Genomic DNA, 10,985 nt, shown 5'->3' on the forward strand with positions numbered 1-10,985 from the left:
TAAAGGATATATTTAAATAAGGCAGTTAACCATCTTCAAAAGGGGTGTTTTAATGAACCAAAACATTCAATTTTCACTCTTGCACTTCTTGGAGTTTTCTTAGTATGCATTCGAAGTTTCAAGCTGCTTGGTTTTATAGTTTTGGAGTTATGGAGGAGACACACACTGAGACACACACACACACACACACACACACACACACACATTTATTCGTATGGATGTATTTTTCAATTGCTTTGTAGTCAAGGAACACCTGGACAATCCCTCAACAACTGATCATTTTAAACTTCAATTTATGAATAAATTGAGACAAGAAAAATGTTTGCTTTCCAGCAAGAAAGAGAGAGATCAGAATGATCAAATGAAATGAAACCTTTTCTCCACCAATTTGATCCTTATCTAAAACATTCATTTTTGCAGTGCATGAAAGACCTCTTTGGAACAGCCTTCTATTTGTTTGTGTGCTTAATTATTACACAACATAATGTCAACAGATTTGAGAGGAATGTCAATCGATTTCTCCTTTCTCTTTAATATCTATACTTTCCTTTGTTGGGCCCCCAACAATGTTGGGCCCCTTTTTTGGGTGCAAAATCACATCAAAAAAAAAAAATTAGTGAATTAGGGGAAAAAAAATACCTGCAGCTTATCTGGACCCTGGCCTAATGTTGCAACCCAAATTTGGTAGCATTCTGACTGGTGCGTCTGGAGAGGAAGATTTTTGAAGGAATTTATGGGATATTCCCAAAAGTTGACCAAGTCGGCCATTTTGACACACTTCCGGTCAAGTGATCAGCATGATCTCCACAATTTAACATCCCAACTGAAGAAGTAAAATTTCCTCTTGGAGCATCTGAAATTGGTGTGATAATAACGGCATTTTGCCCACAAGACAAATTATGTTAAATGCTCTGTAAAATATGTATTTGCTTAAGTGATATCCATTTGCGATGTACTGTAGTAGTTAAAGACCGGGCGTAGTGGCGTGCGCCTGTAATCCGGCTACTCGGAGGCTTGGGTTGGAGGATCGCTTGAGGATGGGAGCTCTGCGCTGGGCCGTGCTATGAGAGGGTGCAGGGCAGCCCGGAATCATGGCGAAACCCAATCCTTATCCCTGTGTCATAAGAGGCGACCAGGGTTGCGTCAGGAAGGGCATCCAGCGTAAAACCTATGCCAAATCAGTATGTGGATCATAACGGATCATCCGCTGTGGCGACCCCTAACGGGAGCAGCCGAAAGACGAACAACAACATGTACTGTAGTAGATAAAGTACCTGAGACGATGTAATTATCAGGAAATATCATAGTAGTTCCAGAGAAACTAAAATATATAAAGATTGATGTAACCTTTTACACATTCTGATTTAACTCATAAGTAAATCTCAGCAAAAGAGTGCTCGATCTCGGCGTGATTGGATAGGTGTTGTTTTCTGCCTCCCCCGAGAGTGGACATACATACACTTATTAAGGACTTTTGGGAATGCAATGAAATTGTATTTGGTCGGATTTGCCTTCCAGGAAGAAAAGGCAAGTTGTTTCAGAACAACTGCTTCACCACAGGAATCAGTGGACCATGGGCAGGAAGAAGGGTAGGATAATTGAAGACGAGATGGGATGAATCTGTACATGAGAGAGAGAAAACAGGTTTCTGTGGAAGAATTCTCAGGCTGAATTAACATCAAGGGGCAGTAAATATGAGAGATCAGTCCCGAAGAGAGATAGCTGCTCGCAGTCCCTGCCAATCTGCTTTAGTGAAATGCCAGACTCGCCGGCATTAAGGCAGCTCTCTGCGAATAGTCAGAGAGAGGTTGAACTTCACAAGCATATGATCAGATGAACCAATTGTATCAGAGGAAGAGCAGGAGAAATTTGTGGCAAGGTTAGTCATCACCATGTCCTGAATGGAGGATTGGCCTTTTGGAGAAATCCAGGTTGGAAAGTTCACAAATTGAGTCAGACCCATGGAGTCACAACGGTCACAGAGCTGAGGCTTTGGGTTTATGGGTTGAGGGAGAAGCTTAAAGTGTGTGGGGTGGGGGGGGGGGGGTTGAGAATGTGGAGTGCATGGAAAGATTTGAGTGTGTAGCATATGGGGGAAGATTTGTGTTTGTGTGAAAGGTGCTGGGGACGGTTTGTGTGTATGGGGTGTGGGGAATGTTTGAGTGCAAGGGATGTGAGTGATGCTTTGGGTGTGTAGGGTGTGTGGGAAGGTTTGAATGTGAGGTGGATGGGGTAATGTTTGAGTGCGAGGGGTGTGGGGGAAGTTTTGAGTACGAGAGGTGCAGGGGAAGGTTTGAGTGTGTGGGGTGTGGGGAAGGTTTTAGAGGATGAGGCGAGGGTGAAGAATTTAGGGGGTGAGGTGAGGGATTGATGCTTTTCCTGATTCCGTATTCCCAACATTGACAAACTGAAATAAGGATCGTGGGGTGGGAGATTAGATTGCTTGTTAAATTCATGGAGCAATGCTGTGCTGTATGAGCGGGGATGTGGGTAGTGGAGTGGAGGCAATGGGGAGGTCTGTGGATGAAGCGCAGAGCAGAAAAACAGCTCAGAAAAATAACTTTTTTAAAAAAGACTTAAATTGTCATAGTCCCCATTGTTTAAGTAATTTTGCTCTATGGAGTTAAAGGCTCATCGCCCATATTTTTGGAGAACTAAAATGGCTGCCAGTCTCCCAGTCGGCCATCTTCGATCAAATCAAAAAATAAAGTGAAGAGCAAGTGTATGCCATCAGGTGCTGTGCTTGTGCCATGTTTGAACAAAATCGGACTATGCAAGTCTGAGAAATGGTTGGGGACACATTTAAAGAACAAAATGGCCACCAGTTGGCCGTCTTCGATCTGATCTCGGGGAAAAAAAATGAGATGTATATGTAACGCACAATTCTTTATCTGTGTGCCAAGTTTGAACAACATCGGTACATGCTTATTTGAGAAATGGTTGAGGATGTGTTCACCGTTCAGTTTTTTACAACAAAAGTGGCCGCCAGTCAGCCATCTTGGATCTGATGTCATAAAAAATGACGTGCATATGTAAGGCATGATTCATTATCTGTGTACCAAGTTTGAACTACATCGGTAAATGCATGTCCGGAAATGGTTCAGGACGTGTTCAACATCGGGTATTTTTTTTTCACAACTAAAAAGGCCGCCCGTCTACCATTCAGCTATCTTTGATCAGATCAAAAAATATAGTAAGGTGCAAGTGTATTCCAATGTATACTGTACTTTTGCTAAGTTTGAACAAAATTGGACCATGCATGTCGGATAAATGGTTGGGGGCACGTTAAAGTAAGAAAATTGCCATCAGTCGGCCATCTTGATTCTGATCTCGAAAAAAAAGTCCTGCATATGTAAGCCATCATTCATTATCTTTCTGCCAAGTACGAGAAATGGTTGAGGACGTGTTCGACACTGGGTTTATTTTTATTTTTTTGCAACTAAAATGGCCGCCAGTCGGTTATCTTTGATCTGATGTCGAAAAAAAATGAAGTGCATTATGTATACCATCATGTGTTGTCTTTGTGCCATGTACGAATAAAATTGGTCCATACATGTCCGAGATTATGGTTGCGGATGCATGCACACACAAACACGAATCAGCTAATACTGCAATCCTTTTGAAGAAAAATAGATAAATAGTGGTGGAAAAGAAGAGTATGTGCAGCATTTGTGAAAGAGATGCAATGGTTGAAATGCATTCTTAATTTTTTTATTTTAAGACAAAGCATTTATATTTCATGTTGGTTCACTTTGGAGAAAAGTGGAGTTTGAGTGCAAGTGGAAGAACCAGGAGCAGATGGAAATTCAACAGAAATGAGAATCGTCATGGGGTGAAATGTAGAGGTTTTTTTTGTTTTTTATTCCGATTTGTTGAAGCGAGGGGAGAAAATAGAAATCGGAAATAGGACAGGATCGTGATGAGGAAATAGAAGCAAGATGCCCGAGAATATACCCAGGACTAAAGCTGAAGCAGGGCACACTTTTTTAATCAGAGGATTTACACCTTTTGAAACCATTTTTGACATTTTAGACCTTTGGAAACCCCCTAAGACCCCTAAACTAACTAGACCCCTTTTTAACACTTGTGAAATCCCTGAAATTGCCCCACTTTTCTCACCCACACTCCTCTTCCCGTATTCCCAAATGAAATTATGTCATTTTGATGGATTTATTTAATCTCGTGTTGGTATGTCAGACATAGCCTCCTCCTGCCTCTAATTGCCTTGTTATTCCTAGTTTATAATACGTAGTTGTTGTTATTACTGCTGTTGTCATGGCTGTGATTGTTGTTTGTGTTCTTTTTTTCTCTGTAATATGAAATGCTAGCAAGTACCACCAATCGCTTCACTGATGGGAATACTACAAGAGAGGTGGGAGGGGAGAGAGAGAAGTATGATGGGAAGGTAAGCAGCGTGAGGCAAAGGTAAGGCAGCATGAGGGGAGGATAAGGAAAAGCAGCATGAGGGATGGTTAAGGGAACCATCCTATTAAGCACTCAAACAAAAAGGTTGATAAGGAACGGCTAGCTGGGTCACCATCCAGAGACGTCCAGAGTATCAAACAATGTGCGAATTGGACAAATTAACTTTTTCTAGCAGTCGGAAGTGATGCTGAGGTAAATTCCGCAGTTTAAATTTGAAATTTGGTTCAGATTAAGAGATTTTAGTGGTCATCACATTTCAGCTGTAATGCTTATAAATGTCCAGAATTTGATAAAGGATGGAGGGGGAGGGGGTTAAGAGGAGGTAAGCATGAGGTGGGAAAAGGGAGGCAGATGTGCAGTGGAGCGTTATTTATGATCCACACTGTCTCATAAAAACGATTCTGCACAAAATAACAGTGAGGATGAAAACAAAATAATGTCTGAAATACATTTTTGACCGGTTGCACTATAAACACCACTTGGACAAGTCTGGAGCAAACACTGCCCAGACACATCCGGAGACAAACACTACCCGAACACGTGAGGAGACAATCTTTATCTGAAAAATCTGAAACTTCTAGTATCTGATCTATGAGCGGTTGTGAGTGAAGAATTGAATTTATGTTGTTCATAACCCATCCCAAGAAACTATGTGACAAAATAGGATGCATGGATGATACAGGTATATGGATCATTTCATAGCAGTGGCCTACAATAGCAGTGTGTTCAGTTAAAGATGGTATGTTTGTGCAGAATGAATGTGCGAGGCAAGACAATGTGCTCTACGAGTGTTGTTCCAGGTTGCTTATTATTACATTTGTCGATACATGCTTCAAAACTTTAAAAAAAAAAAAAAAAAAAAAAACGAAACCAAATCCAACCAAATTTTGCATATTGCCGAAGGGTACCTCAATTACGGTTTCTGTCTGGGTAGCATATCTGGGGAAGGGAATTCAAGGTAGGGGGAAGCCCTCAATTCTCTCTTCATAAATATGTATTGTATCGTGCCACCTGGTGTGAACCGATATTAAAAATCATCTTCTTATATAAGGAAAGTTCAAACAACTTAACAAAATGCATTACAGTGATGTTGAAATCTCAGTAAGACGAATTCAAAATTTTCAAAATGTTTCATTTCACTCAATTTAAGTGGATGTTCAAACCAAAACATCCAGCATTGAGCTTTGCAGAGTCGTGGAAGTGCTTTTTGCTTGTCCCACATATGAGAAGCAGCAAGGCTGATTGATGAAGGTGTTGCTGTCTGACTTCCAAGCAGATGGAAGATGACCTTTGGAAAATGATAGAGTGAATAGAGAAGAATGTTTGTGAAGTACAAAATGTTGGCTTTTCATTAAATGTGTCAGGAAAGTGACAGGTAAAATGCCGAGTATCTATCTATACAAATAAATGTGTGTGTGTGTGTGTGTGTGTGTGTGTGTGTGTGTGTGTGTGTGTGTGTGTGTGTGTGTGTGTGTGTGTGTGTGTGTGTGTGCGCGTGCGTGTGTGTGCGTGTCAGTGTGTCCTCCAAAACTCTAAAACCATAAAACGTAGCAGTCTGAAATTTTACCAGCATACCAAGGGAATTCCAAGGAAGTGCATGAGTGAAAATTGGGTGTTTGGGTTAAAAAAAAAAACTCCTTTGAAGATAATTAACGGCCTTATTTCATTATATCCTTTATCAGGTGCATCCTCGACCACCTCGCTCTTTTAGGTCTGAAGGATTCTCCTGGGTTACTTCACTGTGGTCTGAAGCCACCATGTTTTTTTGCCTGCTCAACCATGCCTTAACTTGGAAGAGGGTGCATCGATTTCTTCACGATAAAGTTTTTAATAAAAATCTTTCCTCACTCATGTTATCGAATGCCTTTTCATCATAGCTATGGACCACTGTATGCATCACTTTTGCAAGTGCTATAATTTTCAAATTAGGAGATTGGAGCAATTTCATCCATTAAATGATGCAATTTCCCATGATACACTCTCACGGAATAATTCAAGTATTTCATCAAAATATTATTTCGGTTTTAAGGATCGGATATCGTCCGCACTAAATAACTGTCGAAATCTAGAGTGAAATTTGATAATTTTAAGAAATAGTGAGTGTTATAACTAAAGCCGATATATCTATTTACTTAAAACAAGCAAGGCTATGTTCCCTCCTTCAACATATATACATAAGAAAATGTGAAATTTCCAAAGCATTAAGATTATCTTTTTCTTTTGTTTGGAGAATTATATTGAGTGAACAAAAGATTTATGAATGTGCCAAAATAAACCTGCCTCATTGAGCTAGGTATACGAGTTAATGCATTCACAGCTTGACCTCGTCCCCTGACCCCCAAAGGGACTGCTTATCCATAGCGTCTGCCAGCTCCGTGTCTAAATTTTTGGAGGTTTCACGAGGTGCTCTCCAAAGGATGGAAGCAAATCCGGTGAAAAACTGACATTTTAAAATAAAGTTATAACGTTTGCACGGACTGTGAACGATGTACCCCATGACACAAGCACAGACGAGCTGGAAACATGGAGATCATCTGCAATGTTTATTTCACAAGCGATTAAATTTTGCGATGTCTCCACGGTTGTTCTAAGTTGAACAGCAACTCTGTTGTGGATAAATTATAAAGTCATTATTTCAACAAATTCATTGAATTCATTTAACTGCTGTGGGCATGGTCAAGGCAGGCTTTAAACTTAAAGGGATCGTATATGGTATGCAGCCACAACCTGGCCAGCCGTTTATCAACAATTGAATTGGAATGCTTGCTTGAGTGCTAATGCCACTTGTGGAGTGCCCTTCATTCACTGCAGCCGCTTTTCCGCACCACGTCATCCAGAGTGAGTGGTTCATGCCACGCCACATCATCCAGAGTGGGTGGTTTGTGCCACGCCACGTCATCCAGAGTGGGTGGTTCGTGCCGTGCCATGCCATCCAGAATAGGTGGTTTGTTCCATGCCCCGTCATCCAGGGTGGTTGGTTTGTGCCATGCCACGTCATCCAGAGCAGGTGGTTCTTGCCACGCCATGACATCCAGAGCGGGTGGTTCATGCCGTGCCACGTCATCCAGAGCAGGTGGTTCGTCCCACGCTACGTCAACCAGAGTGGGTGGTTCCTGCCATGCCATGTCATCCAGAGTGGGTGGTTTGTTCCATGCCCCGTCATCTAGGGCGGTTGGTTTGTGCCATGCCACATCATCCAGGGCGGGTGGTTCATACCACTCCACATCATTTTGACCTCTTTAGACCCTTCAAGATCCTTTAGGCCCAAACTACTATTGGATATGTGGTTTTAGATGACTATTTCAACCCTTTTTACCTTTTAGACCTTTAGACCCATACCAGAGGCATAGACCCTTTAGACCTTTTGCGACCCTTTATACCCCTTAGACCATTTCAAACATCGCACCCCTTCGATCCCCTATCCCCGTTAGACGTCATTAGACACCCAACACAAACAAATATCGAGTCTTCTTGAAATGTCCAGCACAGACTATACTTTTAAGAATGTAATTGGCAAACCCCACCCACCCAAAGGGTGGCTACTCTGCTAGTTTTCCATAAATCCATGTTTTATGTTCACCATCACAAATTTTTATGCTCTAATTTATATAATTAAACGAATATATGTATATGTCGATTTCATTTGAAAAAATATTAATGGCACATACCACGATTGCACCCCCATTCCACCGTATGGCACTTTCATTTATTTTAAGCTTCCACCCTTGTGAAGCGGACGAGTTGAAAATTCCAACAGCAGTGGTGTGCAGCTTTCCATCAACTCCCAAATGCTTGTTAAAAAGCTCATAGATTGCAGGAGGGTCACCATTAAAATCAAAATATACAACATTTCCCATGTTATTAACAAAACGAACTTTCCTCAGATAGAAAAGCAGCTGAAATGAAAATATAAAACACATTATGGCAAAATTATGCATTTGGTCCCCAATTTCAAGTTACTCATCATATTTTTCTTTAAAAGTTTCATTAACCAAACAAAACATGGGGAAATCTAGTGTCTGATTGACAGACTAAATCAATCCTTTTTAGATGGTGAGCATCAAGCAACGATGCAGTACGTACCATTTTTAAAGTATTTCGTAGGACTCAGCCAGGATTTGAACAACCAACTACCCAGATTCCGAGTGGATGGTGTACCCATTATGCCACTGAGCCAGATAAGGAAAAACAGGAAAGCAACGAAACAGAAAAGGCAAAACGGAAAAGCATTGACCGATATGCAATGAACGAGCAGTTTGATCACAGCCATGGGAACTGGTCACTGAAGGTGACAAGTTAGTGTGCATTATGATGGCAACTGCCAGTGCACTACAATGAACAAGAAAAAGAGCAATCAGAGATTGCAGACCCTAACGGGAAACTTAGTTTGTGTGGTGTTACGTAATTAACAATAGACATACCTATAACTGTCACTTTATAACTGCAGGCAGTGATGACCGGCTACCAAGACATCCTGCTTTGATCAGATATCCGACCCTGAACCATGACGTTTATTATTGTTCAATTGAAATCAGAATGGGATTAAAATAAATTCAATTCCAATCAAATGAAGACCAAATACTGGACATACAGTACTGCATTGGAGTCATCAGAAAGTACCCGAACAAGAAAAAAGCAAAGATGAAGTCATCAGGAGGAGCCTGGATAGGATTTGGGTTTCAGCTGCTACTCCTCCTCTCTCAAATCCATCCAGGCACAGCCAAGTAAGCCTTATTCAAAAAAAAATAAAAAAAACAAAAACAACCCATATTCAAAAAAAATTTAATAACTCTGGCTGCCAAACCATGCATCTGATCAGGTTAAAATTTAAACATATATTCCCCATCACGACTAGAGCATTATTGTAAAGTTTCGCATCAATCGATGAAGCGGTTCAAGAGATATAATTTTTAAAAGATTTTAGTTCAATCCAATATGGCTGCCAGACCATGTGACCTATCAATTATTCATGAACACCCTGATACCCTGGTATCCCCAAGGCTGGGTGAACATGTGTGTGAATTTTCCCTTTGATCTGCCCAATCATTCTGGAGAAGAAGATTTTAAAGGTTTTCGGGTAAATCCAACATGTCTGCCAAACCATGTGACCTATGACATCATATGTGGGAGTGTATTGTTCCTCATGGATAGGTGGTCATAGCTGTAAAGGTTTACCTCGATCTATTCAGCTTTTTCAGATAAGATTTTTGGAAGGTTTTTTTTTTTAATGGCAACTGAACCACATGACTGATGATGTCATCAATTTTTTCTTGACCAATTTATCCCAAGATGACCCTCACAAATTTTCATGCTAATCAGTTGTAGCGTTCTATGTATGCAATTATGACGTCATAACGAAGGCACATATGACATCGCACAAAAATTGTACTTTTTCGCATGGGGAGTACTTGCCACGTGCAAAGTTTCAATTTTTTCCATGGTGCAGTTTCGGAGATAGAGATCCAAATTTTTTTGTTTTTCAACATGGCTGCCACATCCCATGACCAATGATGTCATAATTATCATTATAACATTATACATGAGTAGTTGCTCCAATGATGGAAATTTCATGTCAATCCAACAAGCAGTTGCAGAGAAAAACTGTACTCACTTTCTGTGCAGACAGACAGACAAACACACCCAAATGCAATGCCCTCTCCTCTGGTGAGGAGAGGCCATTGACAACATATCAAAAACAATGACAACATCGTAGCAAAGCATATATTAATTAATATTGATAATATTTATAACGAATAATAACACTGGTCAACAACAAATTTGTTGTCTGCATTTTTTAAGCTGATTTAGGACGAATCTGATGCGCTGAATCCAAAACTCACATTAGTTTTGTTCAATCAGGTCAAGTTTTTGAGATATGGCCACATGTCGTTTTTTACATTTTTGTTCACATGTACGCATGTGTGGAGCATTTTAGAAGAAGTTGGTGGGGGTAAAATGTCATGTCAAATAATTGTTTTGATTGGAAATAATTATTTTAATGACAAGAAGTATTCAGGTACGATAGTTCTGGGTGATTATGTCGAAAAGGGATCAGTTTGAAGTCATAAAACCTCAAAATCTTCCAAAAATTGGTGAGGCAAAGCATAAAGTTCGTGGATCAAAACTAAAGTTAATGGGGCAGATTTTGTAATAATGTGATACAAAAAAGTTGTATTTCTTGAAATAACGAACTCTGAAGAATGTACAATACCTACATGCGCCAATTTATGACATGCGCTTCTGCTCAAGCTTGGAGTGCCACAGTACGAACCCAAAGATTGGAGACTGTTCATTGACAGCAGCAAGCGATCACTGAAATGTGTTCTGCTACACAACGGCAACCAGTTTGCCTCTGTACCCATCGCTCACTCGACTACACTGAAGGAGAAGTATGAAGTGGTGAAGTACGTGCTGGAGAAAATTGGTTATGATCAGCATAAGTGGTTTATTTGTGTTGACCTGAAGATGGTGAACTTTTTGTTGGGACAACAGTCTGGTTTCACCAAGTACCCATGTTTTTTGTGCATGTGGGATAGTAGGGACCGTGCTCAGCATTACAC

The 10,985-nt window shown here is 40.6% G+C and overlaps 1 pseudogene; it reads left to right on the forward strand.

The window, feature by feature from the left end:
- The first annotated feature begins 970 nt into the window (after positions 1-970).
- Positions 971-1,111, forward strand: LOC147035080 (signal recognition particle RNA; annotated as a pseudogene).
- Positions 1,112-10,985: the final 9,874 nt, after the last annotated feature.

The sequence above is a fragment of the Eptatretus burgeri genome, chromosome 1 (assembly GCF_056783735.1).
Source record: "Eptatretus burgeri isolate ZD-2024b chromosome 1, Ebu_testis_v1, whole genome shotgun sequence".
Classification (NCBI taxonomy): domain Eukaryota; kingdom Metazoa; phylum Chordata; class Myxini; order Myxiniformes; family Myxinidae; genus Eptatretus; species Eptatretus burgeri.